This window comes from Hesperophylax consimilis, chromosome 27 (assembly GCF_061612785.1).
Source record: "Hesperophylax consimilis isolate HC1 chromosome 27, BYU_Hcon_1.0, whole genome shotgun sequence".
NCBI classification, from domain to species: domain Eukaryota; kingdom Metazoa; phylum Arthropoda; class Insecta; order Trichoptera; family Limnephilidae; genus Hesperophylax; species Hesperophylax consimilis.
This window is the reverse complement of record NC_142862.1, coordinates 17,364,974-17,385,147: the sequence shown is the minus strand read 5'-3', so window position 1 is coordinate 17,385,147 and position 20,174 is coordinate 17,364,974.

Genomic DNA, 20,174 nt, shown 5'->3' with positions numbered 1-20,174 from the left:
TTACCCAACAGTTCCACAACATACATAGCCCCACAACATACCCCAGTTACCAAACAGTTCCACAACATACATAGCACCACAACATACCCCGGTTACCCAACAATTCCACAACATACACAGCCCCACAACATACCCCAGTTACCCAACAGTTCCACAACATACATAGCCCCACAACATACATAGCCCCACAACATACCCCAGTTACCAAACAGTTCCACAACATACATAGCACCACAACATACCCCGGTTACCCAACAATTCCACAACATACACAGCCCCACAACATACCCCAGTTACCCAACAGTTCCACAACATACATAGCCCCACAACATACATAGCCCCACAACATACATAGCCCCACAACATACATAGCCCCACAACATACATAGTCCCACAACATACCCCGGTTTCCCAACAATTCCACAACATACATAGCCCCACAACATACCCCAGTTACCCAACAGTTCCACAACATACATAGCCCCACAACATACCCCGGTTACCCAACAATTCCACAACATACATAGCCCCACAATATACCCCAGTTACCCAACAGTTGCACAACACACATAGCCCCACAATATACCCCAGTTATCCAACATACATAGCCCCATAATATACCCCAGTTACCCAACAGTTCCACAACACACATAGCCCCACAACATACCCCAGTTGTCCAACAGTTCCACAACATACATAGCCCCACAACATACCCCAGTTACCCAACAGTTACACAACATACATAGCCCCACAATATACCCCAGTTACCCAACAGTTCCACAACATACATAGCCCCACAACATACATAGCTTCACAACATACCCCGGTTACCCAACATACAAAGCCCCACAACATAGCCCAGTTACCCAACAGTTCCACAACATAAAGAGCCCCAAAACATACCCCGGTTACCCAACAATTCCACGACATACATAGCCCCACAACATACCCCAGTTACCCTACAGTACCACAACATACATAGCCCCACAACATACCCCGGTTACCCAACAATTCCACAACATACATAGCCCCACAATATACCCCAGTTACCCAACAGTTCCACAAAATACATAGCCCCACAACATACCCCGGTTACCCAACAATTTCCACAACATACGTAGCCCCACAATATACCCCAGTTACCCAACAGTTCCACAACACACATAGCCCCACAACATACCCCAGTTATCCAACAGTTCCACAACATACATAGCCCCACAACATACCCCAGTTACCCAACAGTTCCACAACATACATAGCCCCACAATATACCCCAGTTACCCAACAGTTCCACAACATACATAGCCCCACAACATACATAGCCCCACAACATACCCCGGTTACCCAACATTCAAAGCCCCACAACATACCCCAGTTACCGAAAAGTTCCACAACATACATAGCCCCAAAACATACCCCAGTTACCCAACAGTTCCACAACATACAAAGCCCCACAACATACCCCGGTTACCCAACAATTTCCACAACATACATAGCCCCACAATATACCCCAGTTACCCAACAGTTCCACAACATACATAGCCCCACAAGAAACCCCAGTTACCCAACTGTTCCACAACACACATAGCCCCACAACATACCGCAGTTATCCAACAGTTCCACAACATACATAGCCCCACAACATACCCCAGTTACCCAACAGTTCCACAACATACATAGCCCCACAATATACCCCAGTTACCCAACAGTTCCACAACATACATAGCCCCACAACATACCCCGGTTACCCAACAATTCCACAACATACATAGCCCCACAATATACCCCAGTTACCCAACAGTTGCACAACACACATAGCCCCACAATATACCCCAGTTATCCAACATACATAGCCCCATAATATACCCCAGTTACCCAACAGTTCCACAACATACACCAATTTCCCAACAGTTCCACAACATACATAGCCCCACAACATACCCCGGTTACCCAACATACAAAGCCCCACAACATACTTCAGTTACCCAACAGTTCCACAACATACATAGCCCCACAACAAACATAGCCCCACAACAAACATAGCCCCACAACATACCCCGGTTACCCAACAATTTCCACAACATACATCGCACCACAATATACCCCAGTTACCCAACAGTTCCACAACAAAAATAGCCCCACAATAAACCTCAGTTACCCAACAGTTCCACAACATACATAGCCCCACAATATACCCCAGTTACCCAACAGTTCCACAACATACATAGCCCCAAAACATACCCCGGTTACCCAACAATTCCACGACATACATAGCCCCACAACATACCCCAGTTACACAACAGTACCACAACATACATAGCCCCACAACATACCCCGGTTACCCAACAATCCCACAACATACATAGCCCCACAATATACCCCAGTTACCCAACAGTTCCACAACACACATAGCCCCACAACATACCCCAGTTATCCAACAGTTCCACAACATACATAGCCCCACAACATACCCCAGTTACCCAACAGTTCCACAACATACAAAGCCCCACAATATACCCCAGTTACCCACCAGTTCCACAACATAAATAGCCCCACAACATACATAGCCCCACAACATACCCCGGTTACCCAACAATTCCACAACATACATAGCCCCACAACATACCCCAGTTACCAAACAGTTCCACAACATACATAGCCCCACAACATACCCCGGTTACCCAACAATTTCCACAACATACATAGCCCCACAATATACCCCAGTTACCCACCAGTTCCACAACATAAATAGCCCCACAACATACCCCGGTTACCCAACAATTCCACAACATACATAGCCACACAACATACCCCAGTTACCCTACAGTTCCACAACAAACATAGCCCCACAACATACCCCGGTTTCCCAACAATTCCACAACATACATAGCCCCACAATATACCCCAGTTACCCAACAGTTCCACAACACACATCGCCCCACTATATACCCCAGTTACCCAACAGTTCCACAACACACATAGCCCCACAAGAAACCCCCGTTACCCAACAATTCCACAACATACATAGCCCCACAACATACCCCAGTAACCCAACAGTTCCACAACAAACATAGCCCCACAACATACCCCGGTTACCCAACAATTCCACAACATACATAGCCCCACAATATACCCCAATTACCCAACAGTTCCACAACACAAAGAGCCCCACAACATACCCCAGTTATCCAACAGTTCCACAACATACATAACCCCACAACATACCCCAGTTACCCAACAGTTCCACAACATACAAAGCCCCACAACATACCCGGTTACCCAACAATTTCACAACATACATAGCCCCACATACCCCAGTTACCCAACAGTTCCACAACACACATAGCCCCACTATATACCCCAGTTACCCAACAGTTCCACAACACACATAGCCCCACAACTTACCCCAGTTATCCAACATACATAGCCATATAATAAACCCCAGTTACCCAACAGTTCCATTACATACATAGCTTCACAACATACATAGCCCCACAACATACAGAGCCCCACAACATTCATAGCCACATAATAAACCCCAGTTACCCAACAGTTCCATTACATACATAGCCCCACAACATACATAGCCCCACAACAAACATAGCCCCACAACATACATAGCCCCACAACATACCCCGGTTACCCAACAATTCCACAACATACATAGCCCCACAACATACCCCAGTTACCAAACAGTTCCACAACATACATAGCCCCACAACATACCCCGGTTACCCAACAATTTCCACAACATACATAGCCCCACAATATACCCCAGTTACCCACCAGTTCCACAACATAAATAGCCCCACAACATACCCCGGTTACCCAACAATTCCACAACATACATAGCCACACAACATCTCTCAGTTACCCTACAGTTCCACAACATACATAGCCCCACAACATACCCCGGTTTCCCAACAATTCCACAACATACATAGCCCCACAATATACCCCAGTTACCCAACAGTTCCACAACACACATCGCCCCACTATATACCCCAGTTACCCAACAGTTCCACAACACACATAGCCCCACAACTTACCCCAGTTATCCAACATACATAGCCCCATAATAAACCTCAGTTACCCAACAGTTCCATAACATACATAGCTTCACAACATACTCCGGTTACCCAACAATTTCCACAACATACATAGCCCCTAAACATACCCCAGTTACCCAACAGTTCCACAACATACATAGTCCCACAACATACATAGCCCCACAACATACCCCGGTTACCCAACAATTTCCACAACATACATAGCCCAACAACATACCCCAGTTACCCAACAGTCCCACAACATACATAGCCCCACATCATACCCCAGTTACACAACAGTTTCACAACATACATAGCCCCACAACATACCCCAGTTACCCAACAGTTCCACAACATACATAGCCCCACAACATACCCCGGTTACCAAACAATTCCACAACATACAAAGCCCCACAATATACCCCAGTTACCCAACAGTTCCACAACACACATAGCCCCACTATATACCCCAGTTACCCAACAGTTCCACAACACACATAGCCCCACAACTTACCCCAGTTATCCAACATACATAGCCACATAATAAACCCCAGTTACCCAACAGTTCCATTACATACATAGCTTCACAACATACATAGCCCCACAACATACAGAGCCCCTCAACACTCATAGCCACATAATAAACCCCAGTTACCCAACAGTTCCATTACATACATAGCCCCACAACATACATAGCCCCACAACATACATAGCCCCACACCGTACCCCGGTTACCCAACAATTCCACAACATACATAGCCCCACAACATACCCCAGTTACCAAACAGTTCCACAACATACATAGCCCCACAACATACCCCGGTTACCCAACAATTTCCACAACATACATAGCCCCACAATATACCCCAGTTACCCACCAGTTCTACAACATAAATAGCCCCACAACATACCCTTGTTACCCAACAATTCCACAACATACATAGCCACACAACATACCCCAGTTACCCTACAGTTCCACAACATACATAGCCCCACAACATACCCCGGTTTCCCAACAATTCCACAACATACATAGCCCCACAATATACCCCAGTTACCCAACAGTTCCACAACACACATCGCCCCACTATATACCCCAGTTACCCAACAGTTCCACAACACACATAGCCCCACAAGAAACCCCCGTTACCCAACAATTCCACAACATACATAGCCCCACAACATACCCCAGTAACCCAACAGTTCCACAACAAACATAGCCCCACAACATACCCCGGTTACCCAACAATTCCACAACATACATAGCCCCACAATATACCCCAATTACCCAACAGTTCCACAACACAAATAGCCCCACAACATACATCAGTTATCTAACAGTTCGACAACATACATTACCCCACAACATACCCCAGTTACCCAACAGTTCCACAACATACAAAGCCCCACAACATTCCCCGGTTACCCAACAATTTCACAACATACATAGCCCCACAATATACCCCAGTTACCCAACAGTTCCACAACACACATAGCCCCACTATATACCCCAGTTACCCAACAGTTCCACAACACACATAGCCCCACAACTTACTTCAGTTATCCAACATACATAGCCACATAAAAAACCCCAGTTACCCAACAGTTCCATTACATACATGGCTTCACAACATACATAGCCCCACAACATACAGAGCCCCACAACATTCATAGCCACATAATAAACCCCAGTTACCCAACAGTTCCATTACATACATAGCCCCACAACATACATAGCCCCACAACATACATAGCCCCACAACATACATAGCCCCACAACATACATAGCCCCACAACATACCCCGGTTACCCAACAATTCCACAACATACATAGCCCCACAACATACCCCAGTTACCAAACAGTTCCACAACATACATAGCCCCACAACATACCCCGGTTACCCAACAATTTCCACAACATACATAGCCCCACAATATACCCCAGTTACCCACCAGTTCCACAACATAAATAGCCCCACAACATACCCCGGTTACCCAACAATTCCACAACATACATAGCCACACAACGTACCCCAGTTACCCTACAGTTCCACAACATACATAGCCCCACAACATACCCCGGTTTCTTAACAATTCCACGACATACATAGCCCCACAATTTACCCAGTTACCCAAAAATTCCACAACATACATAGCCCCACAACATACCCCGGTTACCCAACAATTTCCACAACATACATAGCCCCACAATATACCCCAGTTACCCAACAGTTCCATAACATACATAGCTTCACAACATACTCCGGTTACCCAACAATTTCCACAACATACATAGCCCCACAACATACCCCAGTTTCCAAACAGTTCCACAACATACATAGCCCCACAACATACAAAGCCCCACAACATACATAGCCCCACAACATACATAGCCCCACAACATACATAGCCCCACAACATACCCCGGTTTCCCAACAATTCCACAACATACATAGCCCCACAACATACCCCAGTTACCCAACAGTTCCACAACATACATAGCCCCACAACATACCCCGGTTACCCAACAATTCCACAACATACATAGCCCCACAATAAACCCCAGTTACCCAACAGTTCCACAACACACATAGCCCCACAACATACCCCAGTTATCCAACAGTTCCACAACATACATAGCCCCACAACATACCCCAGTTACCCAACAGTTCCTCAACATACATAGCCCCACAATATACCCCAGTTACCCAACAGTTCCACAACATACATAGCCCCACAACATACATAGCCCCACAACATACCCCGGTTACCTAACAATTTCCACAACATACATAGCCCCACAATATACCCCAGTTACCCAACAGTTCCACAACATACAACGCCCCACAATATACCTCAGTTACCCAACAGTTCCACAACATACATAGCCCCACAAGAAACCCCCGTTACCCAACAATTCCACAACATAAATAGCCCCACAACATACCCCAGTTACCCAACAGTTCCACAACAAACATAGCCCCACACCTTCCCCCGGTTACCCAACAATTCCACAACATACATAGCCCCACAACATACCCCGGTTTCCCAACAATTCCACAACATACAACGCCCCACAATATACCTCAGTTACCCAACAGTTCCACAACATACATAGCCCCACAAGAAACCCCCGTTACCCAACAATTCCACAACATAAATAGCCTCACAACATACCCCAGTTACCCAACAGTTCCACAACATACATAGCCCCACAACATACCCCGGTTACCCAACAATTCCACAACATACATAGCCCCACAATAAACCCCAGTTACCCAACAGTTGCACATAACACATAGCCCCACAATATACCCCAGTTATCCAACATACATAGCCCCATAATATACCCCAGTTACCCAACAGTTCCACAACATACAAAGCCCCACAACATACACCAATTACCCAACAGTTCCACAACATACATAGCCCCACAACATACCCCAGTTACCCAACAGTTCCACAAAATACAAAGCCCCACAACATACATAGCCCCACAACATACCCCGGTTATCCAACAGTCCCACAACATACATAGCACCACAACATACCCCGGTTACCCAACAATTCCACAACATACACAGCCCCACAACATACCCCAGTTACCCAACAGTTCCACAACATACATAGCCCCACAACATACAAAGCCCCACAACATACATAGCCCCACAACATACATAGCCCCACAACATACATAGCCCCACAACATACCCCGGTTACCCAACAATTTCCACAACATACATAGCCCCACAATATACCCCAGTTACCCAACAGTTCCACAACATACATAGCCCCACAATATACCTCAGTTACCCAACAGTTCCACAACATACATAGCCCCACAAGAAACCCCCGTAACCCAACAATTCCACAACATTCATAGCCCCACAACATACCCCAGTTACCCAACAGTTCCACAACAAACATAGCCCCACAACATACCCCGGTTACCCAACAATTCCACAACATACATAGCCCCACAATATACCCCAGTTACCCAACAGTTCCACAACACAAATGGCCCCACAACATACCCCAGTTATCCGACAGTTCCACAACATACATAACCCCACAACATACCCCAGTTACCCAACAGTTCCACAACAAACATAGCCCGACAATATATCCCAGTTACCAAACAGTTCCACAACATACATAGCCCCACAACATACCACAGTTTCACGACATACATAGCCCCACAATATACCCAGTTACCCAAAAATCCCACAACATACATAGCCCCACAACATACCCCGGTTACCCAACAATTTTCACAACATACATAGCCCCACAACATACCCCAGTTACCCAACAGTTCCAAAACATACATAGCCCCACAACATACATAGCCCCACAACATACCCCAGTTACCAAACAGTTCCACAACATACATAGCACCACAACATACCCCGGTTACCCAACAATTCCACAACATACACAGCCCCACAACATACCCTAGTTACCCAACAGTTCCACAACATACATAGCCCCACAACATACAAAGCCCCACAACATACATAGCCCCACAACATACATAGCCCCACAACATACATAGCCCCACAACATACCCCGGTTTCCCAACAATTCCACAACATACATAGCCTCACAACATACCCCAGTTACCCAACAGTTCCACAACATATATAGCCCCACAACATACCCCGGTTACCCAACAATTCCACAACATACATAGCCCCACAATAAACCCCAGTTACCCAACAGTTGCACAACACACATAGCCCCACAATATACCCCAGTTATCCAACATACATAGCCCCATAATATACCCCAGTTACCCAACAGTTCCACAACATACAAAGCCCCACAACATACACCAATTACCCAACAGTTCCACAACATACATAGCCCCACAACATACCCCAGTTACCCAACAGTTCCACAAAATACAAAGCCCCACAACATACATAGCCCCACAACATACCCCGGTTATCCAACAGTCCCACAACATACATAGCCCCACAACATACCCCAGTTACCCAACAGTCCCACAACATACATATCCCCACTGGTTCCAGTAGGTGAAAACACTGTTTTTTTTCCTCAGTCTCTTAGCCTCTTTCACTTGGTCAGGATTTTCCCCATCCCCCTCTTGAGATAATCTTCTTCTATGATTCTCTATGGCTGGGCTTTCTTTGGTTATCTTAGCTTTTTTACTTCTGCGTGTTTACTGTGCTGCCTGTGTTCTACGGCTCTCATTGCTGCCAACCAGTCTGTTGCCGCATTCTCGCTTAAGCTCTTGCACACGCAGCCATACGCATTTCTCTGAAATTTGACGACATTGCAGCTGTTAGTATACGAAATTATTTTCAGTCCTACCCAATCGGGATGTGGCGCAGTTAGCGCGGTCCAATCCCTCGGGAGGGAGGTTCAATCTTCAGTCAAACCAAAAAAATACATTTAATTTTAAAATTTAATAGCAGTTTAAGAGCAAGTCCCTTGGGAGGAAGGTTCAAACCGATGGCGTAACTATGTTAAAAATAGATGTGTTTCAGTAAAAAAAAAATTACAGGTTATTTATTTTTTAATACTAAATATGTGTGAATCTAGCTTTTTCTATATTCCCGCATTTATAGTTTAATTCCATGGAACCCTTCAAAAACTATGGATAGAGATTTAACTGTACGTATATATAATTGTATTTGGATATAATAATAATAAATTATATTTACGAAAGATTTTTTAAATATTTATGTTGAGGGATCAGTAGGATTTATAGGTCCAATTAGAAGTTCTACCGAGCCAAACCCTCGGATATGAAAATATCTGGAGTCGCTGAATTATTTTCCCATTTGATTTCCGAGGCCGTTACCACCTAAGAGTCATTTATCAGTCTGGCCTAATTCAGGATCAGCATGGAAGAGGCTGCATCTGGATTATTGTGGGCCAATTTCGGGGAAAACATTTTTAGTTATTTGCGACGCTTTCTCAAAATGGGTAGATTGCGTGGAAATACCGAAAGCAGACTCAAGTCATACGATTAATGAGTTGAAGAGAATTTTTTCAAATTTCGGGTACCCGGACTGTATTGTAACTGATAATGGAACCGTTTTTACTAGTCAGGAGTTCAAAGATTTCTTAGAGTATAATAATATTGAGTTTTTAACAACGCCAGTGCGTCATCCCCAAAGCAATGGGCAGGCTGAAAACTCGGTAAAAACAGTGAAGAATTTTTTAAAGAAAATTCTTGTTAATAACGTACTTAAGTCAAATTATAAAGATAGATTATATGAATTTTTAAGTGATTATAGGAATATTCCACATTCCACAACTGGAATTGAACCCTCAATTCTAATGTTTGGTAGGAGATTAAAATCAACCTTTAGTAGCCTTTTACCTAAAAATTTTGAAGAAAAAGTAGCAACCTCGACAGAGAATTTAGCGAATGCGAATATTAATAAAGGTCAGGTAAATCAGTTTAGGAATTTCGGTGGGGTTGTTTGTAGAAGTTTTCAGATAGGTCAGAAGTGTTTAGCGAGAGACTTCAGACAAGTGAATAAATGTTCTTGGGCAAAAAGAATTGTTGAAAAAAGACTTGGAAAAAAACTGTATATTATTAAAATTGTGGGGACACAGATGTCGTGGAAAAGGCATATTGATCAACTGAAAGGATGTCCGCAGCACAGGGAGGAAGAGGCAGAGAGTGAACCTTTCGCGTCTGATATGACGAAATGCTGGGCAGATGAGGTTGACACGTCACTCCTTTTGAGAGATTTTAACCGGTGTTCTCTTGATTTCAGGTCTCCAGGGAGAAACAGAAGCCCACCACAAAATGAACCAGCACCATGGGCGGGACGACTTCGTCCCAGACGTCTTTGAAATGACCTCCAGGGAAAGAATCAGCTACTTATAGAGTCAACATCTTTTTGGAGTAGAGTCAGTGCTTAATGAATTATTTAATTTTGTGTGTAATGATATATTTTCAAATATTTAGTTCTTGATTTTAATAATATTGATTTTAGTGACATCTGTTTGCGATTGTATAGATTCGTGATTTTAAAAATAATACTGTAACAATGAAATATCGTAGACAGGTTTCTAGTTTAGCAGGGGGAAGATGTTGTGTATAAAGCTTCGGGCTTTCAGACACAGATGGCAGTGCTCTTAGTTTTAGCCTCCGACGACAGAGGGCGTCTCAGCTTTAGGTTAGGTTTGATTGGAATCCCACTGGGAGACCGAATCTAGCTAGTACCGATAAAGGTTGACCAACGCGGTTATATTGTACACGCGATATTCTAAATAAACCAGTTAATAACAAGTAACCTATTTATTACTGAAAGATGTATCCTCCATCCAAGGAGTGTTGGGAGTCTGTGGCAAGAAGTCCACGGCTGTATATCCTGAATGAGAGAACATCACATGGTGAGTTGACAAGTTGTTTTTGTATTGTTTTGTATTTATTATGCTTATATAATGCACTTGCATAATGTGGATTGACTAAATGATCATTTGTGGAAAAGTGTGTGGAAGGGTTTAGTTTTTCCTATGGGGAAGATTTAACCCGGACATAAAATCGGAAACATTTATTTGCCAATAGATAAATTTTACATATTTTTTAACATAAATTCTATAGACAAAAAGGTCACTGCACACAATGCCTCCAATATATGGTGAAACTTTTTTTTTTTATTATTTAAAAATATATTTCTTTTATACAAAAACATAAATATGTTAAATTACAACAAAAAACTAATTACAATAAAAATGTTTTCTTTTTAACGTAACTACCCAATTCAAGAGAGAAAAACGTTTCTCGTTTTTGATTTGGGGAGTAGTGCCATTACAATATATTATATTGGGTAAAGAAAAGAAAGAAAGTTTTTATTTACAAAGTAAGAAATAAACAAAATGTTTAAAGCTTGATAACAAAAGTATAGATAATTAAAATAGACTACAATAGATGTTACTAAATCAGATAGATAGTAAATGTAAATAAATATAAGAATATATTTATTTACATTGAACATTAATTTAAGAATAAAAATAAAATAAAATAATATTATTACATTTCGATTAATAAGTAGGTAGTAGGTGGTATAAGTACATGTAGTTATTTTATTCATTTGGAGTAAACAGAGCTGATAGTATTGCAAGCGGAGGTACATAATAAGTTGCGACAATAATCTGTTGGTGTCTCGAATGCTGATATAATATTAGAGGATATGGTAAAAGAAGAAAAATATATTTTTTTTATTTAATAAATTTTATGAAATAGTTAATGATATACTGAGTATGTAGGTACCATAAAAATTTGAATTTGATCAATTACTACTAATATGTACCTGTTATCAGTAGATATGTAAAAAATCAAATTAAAATTTATAATTATTATTTGGTTGATCAAGAAGTTGTTTTATTTGTAATTTAAAGGCTTTATAATTTTTTTCAGATTTGATTTTATATGGGAGTGCATTAAAAAATTTTATACCTTGATAAGAATAATGATGTTGAGAAGCGCTCATTTTAAATTTAGGGATTTCTAAATTGCCACGTGATCTTGATCGGTTACTTATTTTTGGAAATGTTATTGTAGGATTGAAATGATCTTTATGAGTTTGTAACAATGAGTTCTTTTTTAATATATTATTTAGACTGAGAACCCTAAAAGAGTTAAATAACTGTGTTGTTGGAAATATAGATGGTTTACGTAGGATGACTTTTAGAATCAACCTCTGTGCCTTTTCTACGGGTAAGAGGTTAGTTTTGAAAGTCCCCCCCCACCCAATTATACCATATTGGAGAATAGATTGGGCAAGAGAGAAATAAATAGTTTTAATCATCATATATGATAGGATGTTTCTCAATCTAATGAATAAGTAAATAAGTTTTCTTACTCTGGTTGCCGTATTTTGGACTTGTTCGTTCCATTTTAAGTGTCTATCTACTATGATACCCAGATATTTTATACTATTTTTGCATGTTATTGGTAAACAATTTACATTGCTGCATTCTTTTTTATTTTCACACTGTGATGAATGGATTTTAATTGTTATATTGTTTTCGAAATTTTTTTCCTGCAAAGAGAATGGGATGAAATATGTTTTCTCGGTATTTAGTGAGAGACAATTTAGGTCGAACCATGTTTTGAGTATGTTTATATTGATATTGGCTATCCTCATTGTTTCCTCCCACGATTTTCCTTTGGTGATAACTACAGTGTCGTCTGCGTAAGATATGATATTTCCAACAATGGGAAGAGTGAACATTTGATTTACATATATAATAAAAAGGATTGGACCGATGACAGTTCCTTGGGGTATGCCAAAAGATGAGGTTTTGGATTCACTAAGGGTATTATTGATTTTGACATATTGAAATCTCTCTTTAAGGTAACTTTGGAACCATGATAGCACTATTCCGTCCAATCTAATTTGTTTTAGTTTCTCAGTGAGTTTTGAGTGTGATATGCTATCGAATGCTTTGCGGAGATCAATGAAGATTCCAAGACACTGCTAAGTGTTGGTAAACCCGGAGTCGAACCAGGTAATTAGTTGGCTAAGCTCAGTAAAAAGGTAGGCAGATGAGACTCGTGTACTATCAGGGGTAGGCAGTTCCTTTAGTCATCAGCTCGTCCATCGGTTAGGAGGTCGGACAGGTTATCACACAATCTTTTAAGTAGTTGTTGAGTTGTTTTTTAACAATTTTTTCATAGATTTTTGCTATATTTGATGTGAGTGCTATCGGACGATAGTTAGAAGTGTTTTTTTCGTCACCAGATTTAAAAATAGGGGTCACAATAGTCTTCTTATAGTTGTTCGGGAATATGCCCTTCTTCAGACTTACATTTATTATATGAGCAATTGGTTTGCTGATTATCTCACGTACAGTTTTTAATGTTTTTACAGTTATGTTGTCGTAGCCAGGGCTTGCTGATCCTCGTAAACTTATTATAGCGTTTTCAACTTCTTTATCAGTTACTGAAGCAAATGTGTGGAAACCTTCTTCAAAAGTTGGGTATAGCTCTGGTTGTTGAGTTTGTTCTTTGTCTAGGTCTCTAAGTCTAGTCTCTAATATTACTAGCAAGATTAGCGCCGACATTAACAAAATAATTGTTAAAGATGTCACCACAAAGTTTTGGGTTTTTTTCTGTGTCAGTATTGATTCCTTGATGAGTAATTTCTTTGGGAAATTTTGGTTTTGTGCTTTTGTTGATTATTGTTTTGATAATTTTCCAGAACTCTTTGTTGTCTTGACCAGCATTTTTTAATTTATCACGAAAATATTTTTCTTTAGTCAGTCTAATTAAAAGCGTAAGTTTGTTTCTGTATTTTTTAGACTGGTGATAGTATTTTTCCTTATTTCTGATTGAAATCACTAATCCATGGGTTATCCATGGCTTTATTAATCTGTGTTTAGATTTTGTTTTAGAATCAAGTATTTGCGTAGAAAGTTTTATGTGATTTAGGAAAACAGTTTCGAAATTCTCTGCACAAGTATTTGGATTTTCCGATTCAATTATTGATGCCCAGGTTTCCATCTTAAGATTTGTTTCTAAAGTTTTCATATTTAAATTTAAAAAAAATTGTTTTTTTTTGTCAGTTTTGTTGGGGTTGGTACTTTTTTTGTCTATGTTGTTAACGAATATGCAGGTGTAGTGGTCAGTTATGCTGGTTTTCCATAATATCGACATGTTTTTTTCAGTGTTATTTGAGTTGCACCATATGTGATCGATACAGGAATGGATTTGTCCGCTGATATTTCGTGTTGCATTATTTATATATGATTTATAGTTTAGCGAAGTCATTACATTTATATAATCATCTTTCGTTTTGCTTTGTACCCAGTGTCCAATATTAATGTTAATGTCACCAACAATAATATTAAAGGTACTTTTTTGACTCAGTAATAATTTTTCGATTTCTATAATGAAATTTGTGGGATTCGATCCGTGCGTCCGGTAGATGGCAATAATATGGTACATAATTTCGTTCACTTTTACACTCAGCTGTAAACAGTTTGCTAATTGCATTTTAATTTCTGTGACAGTGACATTGTTATATTTATTTAGAATGAACACCGCGATACAACTGGTTTTATTAATATAGGTAGTTGACGAAAAATATGTGTAATTCGGAATACTGTACAGTGTGTCAGCGTTATTTATATTTAAGTGCGCTTCTGTTAAAACAATGAGGTCCGGTAATGTTTCAAGAAGGTTTAGTGTTACTACAAACTCATCTAGGTTTTTTTTTAAACTTCGGATGTTTTGGTGAAGAACAATGAAAGCACTTGGGACTTTTTTTAGCAGATCTCTACAATGTTGTGAATCTTCGCAAATGTACTGTGAAACATCTGGTAATTTGTCAATTTCCTCGCCTAGAAAATCATCCATCACTTATTCATAATCGATTCTCTGTTGTGCTATGATAACCATTCGTTTTCGGTAAGTACATTTTTCGCTATTAGCACTGTGTTCAGTATTGTTTTTTGTTCCGAATAAATTGTTGTTTTTGTCGCAGTTGTAGCATTTGACTATATCTTTCGTTTTTTCGCATTCACTAAATTTGTGGTTTTTTGCACAGTGTATGCATCTAGGCTTATTCATTTTGTTCAGGCACCTTAGTGATGTATGTCCGAAACCAAGGCAGTAACATTGCATTAAGGGATTGCAATCTTCTATGTGCGCTCGGACAAAACCAATATTGACCCTTTGTTTATCAAGTAATATCTTTCGGATTTGGCCTGTTGTTTCTATTATTACATTGCGCAGTTGGTCACTTTTCTTGTTTTTCAATATTTTAGTTACTTTAATTGAATCATTTGGGGCATCACTTAGTTCATTGTTTTGCAGCAAAAGGTCGTTAAGAAAATTATCTTCATTATACTCCCCTCCCACACCTTTAATGACCATGCACGGTCTCTTCTTTTTTAATTCTGTAGGAGATATTCCGTTTTTATTTTTATTTATTTCCGTTTTTAGTTTGTCTGCATCTTCTTTTTTCGAGCAAGTCATAATTATTTTATTGTTTGATGCTTTTTTGATCCCATTTATACCAATTCCTAGGTTAGGTGCTTTGATTGTTTTAGTAATAATTTTCTTTATGTCCTCAGATGTTTCTTTGCCTTCTGCAGCAATCATAACGGCATATTTGGGTTCTTCGATTTGTACCGTTCGTTCTTTTAGTACCATTGCGTACGATTTTGGTTCATTATTTTTTTCGAGTTTGGTGATAACTTTTTTTTGAAGATCTATTATTTGTTCCTGGAAATTGTTTCTCTCTTGTTTCCATGTTTCTTCTAATAGGTTTATGGTTAATTCGAGATTATTTCGCACTTTCGAGTCTTTTACGGTAGTTATATTTTTTAGGTCAGTTTTTATGTTTTCGATTAATTTTAGTACGTCCATAATGTGGTAAAACTTGAGCAGCCGTGCATAAAATACACGTCACTCCGGGTCAAACTATGTGACAATACTGTCACTGTCTCAATAAATTTTTCAATATGTATCAGGAGAATACAAGATGAGAAATTTCAGGGAAGAAGTAAATCAGGGATGTCCCAAGATGATATTGCATTTATCAAAAGTTCAATTAATAGAAGATGATATTTGACTGAAGCTAGGAGTGTGTGCTTATACACAGTTGTGTGGTATTGCATTATTTCTGCCTATCCCTGCATTAATGGCATGATAATTAGATTCTGTCCCGGTGAAAGACCAAAATTCAGAATGGAAACGTTGTTTGAGATGGCATTAGCCAAGTTTGGTGACCAGATGTTTATCAACCTTCCTCTTCCCCTTCTAACTCCCTTCAGCATCACAACATCACATGCAAAAAAATAGGGGTGCTAAGTTCTAACATAGTAATAATTCATACTCTTACCGTGATTCGCTCAAATCGATTTCATAACATCTCTGATCACCCGGATCCGCCATTTTGTTTTCTTCCTCCAATTTTACTTCAGTGTTGCCATCATTGGAATGTTTACTGTATACATGGAATGAGAATGAGAGGCCGCATCCCTTCTCAGTGGCCTGATACGGCAAAGTGGAATCGAAAAGGTCCCACCCCAAAGCGACTAAGTCTAATACTACCACAGCGTTCCAACAGCCTTGGATTAGATACAGTTGGTCTTGCGGGAGGGGGGCCTGAAATGATAAAATAGTTAACAAAAAAAACATAATAATTTATTTCTATAAATACTCCTGATAATAATAGTAAATTCATTTTCATAAAATTAGCCATCAGACACTTCGAATAATGATCCTTGTTAACTACCGATTCTCAGCCCGTCAGCGTATGGTCAAATATTGATTACATTGACTAGTCTATTGATTTGACTATCGATTAAACAACCCGACTAAGCCCCATTTCTATCAAATCACATTTGGTGTCTATCGACTACCAATTTTTGACCTGTTTTGGCATTTGATCAAATTTTGACTGGCCATCAAGAATAATGTTAATGCTGTTAGGTTAAGAGCTAATCATAATTTCTTCAAACACTGAAACGGACCGAGAAAGAAACGGAGACCGTTAGTGCTCGAAGATCCTGGCTATTCAAATGTAGTCAATAAACATAGCTTAATCCACTCACCATATCTCCTTCCACGATGGTTCTGATGCTGTCAAAGTCCCTGTCTTCAATCGAGGGACCATTGATTTCAATCCCATGCAAAATACTGATTTCGTTCTTGTTTTCCAAAAATATGTCCAGGCATCTTATTCTCTGCTTCAAGCTGTGACCAACTTCAATCACACAGAAAGCAACACAATTTAAATAATCCTGAAAATATCCATAATAATTCCATTGAAAGAAATTTTTAAAAACTTTGATTTTTTCAGTATTATTTTAAAACTCACTCAAAAAATGAGGACCTAGTGGATTTCCCAGCGGAAGCGATCCAGCGGCAGACCGAGGTGGAGGTGAGTAAACTGTGTTGAAGAGGATTGGAGCAGGATAGGAAGGACTGAGGATTGCCTGGAGATGAATGACAAAGGACCAGCCAGTTTGGCCTCCTCGTAGATTTACTTCACGTCACAGGTCGAGCATTGTTTTCAATGGGAAAAGTAAATTTTTTTTAAATGCAAGTACATCTAGACATGTTATAGTCTCAAAAAATTAACACAAAATATGGTAAGTAACAAACACATTTACGTTTCCAGTAAATTTTTACTACACACATTGTTCATGTTCAACAAAGATAGGCATTCAAATATGTGTGTATGAACGAACTTGTTGGGAACAGGCGGCGTTTTTATATTTAAAAGTTGCGTTGAATAGTACATCTTACATCACGGGTGTGAATGAGATGATCCTGCGCTTACTCGTTTACACTAAGACGAATGTGGAACATTATACGAGACGATCTACTGCCAGTAGGCTGACCTTCTTATTGTTCCTACGTGTGTATTGAATTGAATGTGTGAGGGGAAATTGCCGGGCAGCCATCTAGTATGACTAACTTTGAACTGATTTGTATGCAAAGTGGTGCATAGTGAACTATTATTAGTTTATTTCTGTGTTGTTAACGCAGTTATAACGGATTATAATTTTTGGGGGTAATTTATGAGACAAGTCATAAAAAAATTTAAGTAGGTTTTGGCATTTTTCAAACACCTTCCACCTCACCCCGCGGCTTCAAATATTTCTCGAATTGCTCCGAACAGGGCTTTTTGGGTCCATGATCATCAAGCCCTAGTTCCGAACAGCACGAAGTTTAACTATTAGTAACTGACTGATATGGCCGTTGCTATTGACCCCCATGCTCTTAGTATCGCTCTGGAAAGACCAAAATAATTCAAAATTGAAACGTTGCTTGAAATGGCTCTATCCATGATTGAAGACCAGATCTGAATAACCAGGTACTTTCTAACCTTCTCCTATCCCACTTACTTCACCATTCAGCCTCACAACATACACCATAGTCTCACTGGCTCTGGGCAGTCTGGACTCTTGTGCGGTATTCACACAAAAAATATGAATCTAGAATAGTATTTTAATTTCATTATAATTGGACTAGTTAGACTGCTTAGCTATCTTATAATGAAACTTTATTATACTTACTAGCGTTACTCGGGGTTATGAATGATTTGGAGTACACTTTTGAGGTTGAGAATTGTATAAAACTGGGTGTAGTTTTACGGTACAAATAATATTATTGTTAAGAATAATTGAAAATGTTTATTTTTGATAAGTTCTTCAATAACTTGATCGTGTCATCCCTTCATCGGGCGGCCCCGAATTCTTTTACCATTCAATTCCATGTCATATAATCTCATTACACTCCTTTCTTCGTTTCTTAATCTTATCTATTTCGCTTTCACTTACGCCGCATTTTACCTTCGGCCTTCGACCTTCGGCCTTCGAACTTCGGCCTTTAAGCTTTGACCTAAGTTTGTTGATTTTAGCTTGGAACGCGCATCTTGGACACCAGTCGTTGATACAGAGATTCTTTGTTATATATACATATAATATAAATATAATATAATATACGGACATGTGTCTAGTGTGGTAGTCGAAAAGCATGTAAAAAACTGTATACAAATATATTTTACGAATAGAGGAAAGAAAAAAATATATATATAGCCGAAGTCTCCGGCGTTACCCGGGCTTTATGCAGACTTTTTAGAAATCAGATGTAGACAGTAATTATTTTCCTCTTTTTTTAAACAAACAGTGATAAACTTCATCAAGAAGTATCACAAATCTGCTTTAAAGGGTGGGAAAATGGGCTGGGATGGTTTTTAGAAATCCTATGCAGACAGTCACCTTACTCTTGTTTGAAACGTTAATTATAAATTCAATAAATTTCATCAACAAATTATCAATTTAAGGAGAGTGTAATAAGGAAAACCAATATTTCAACAATCTTTATTGATGTTATTTGAATTATGTAATAAAAAAACATCTTTTAATTAAAAAATAACTATATTTAGTAAATAATATCGGAATAAAACTATTCTTTATAAACATACTAGCTGACGTTTACCCGGCGTTGCTAGGGATTATGCTTTTTAGATAGACATACACCATCACAGACTTGTCTGTGGGCCTTTTTAAGATATACAATTCCGTAGTACATTATTTTGATGTATCTCATAAGGTTTAGCCAGCGTAGCAATGTAAGCGCCAGAAAATATTTTTTTTGACTTGATCGAAACATCT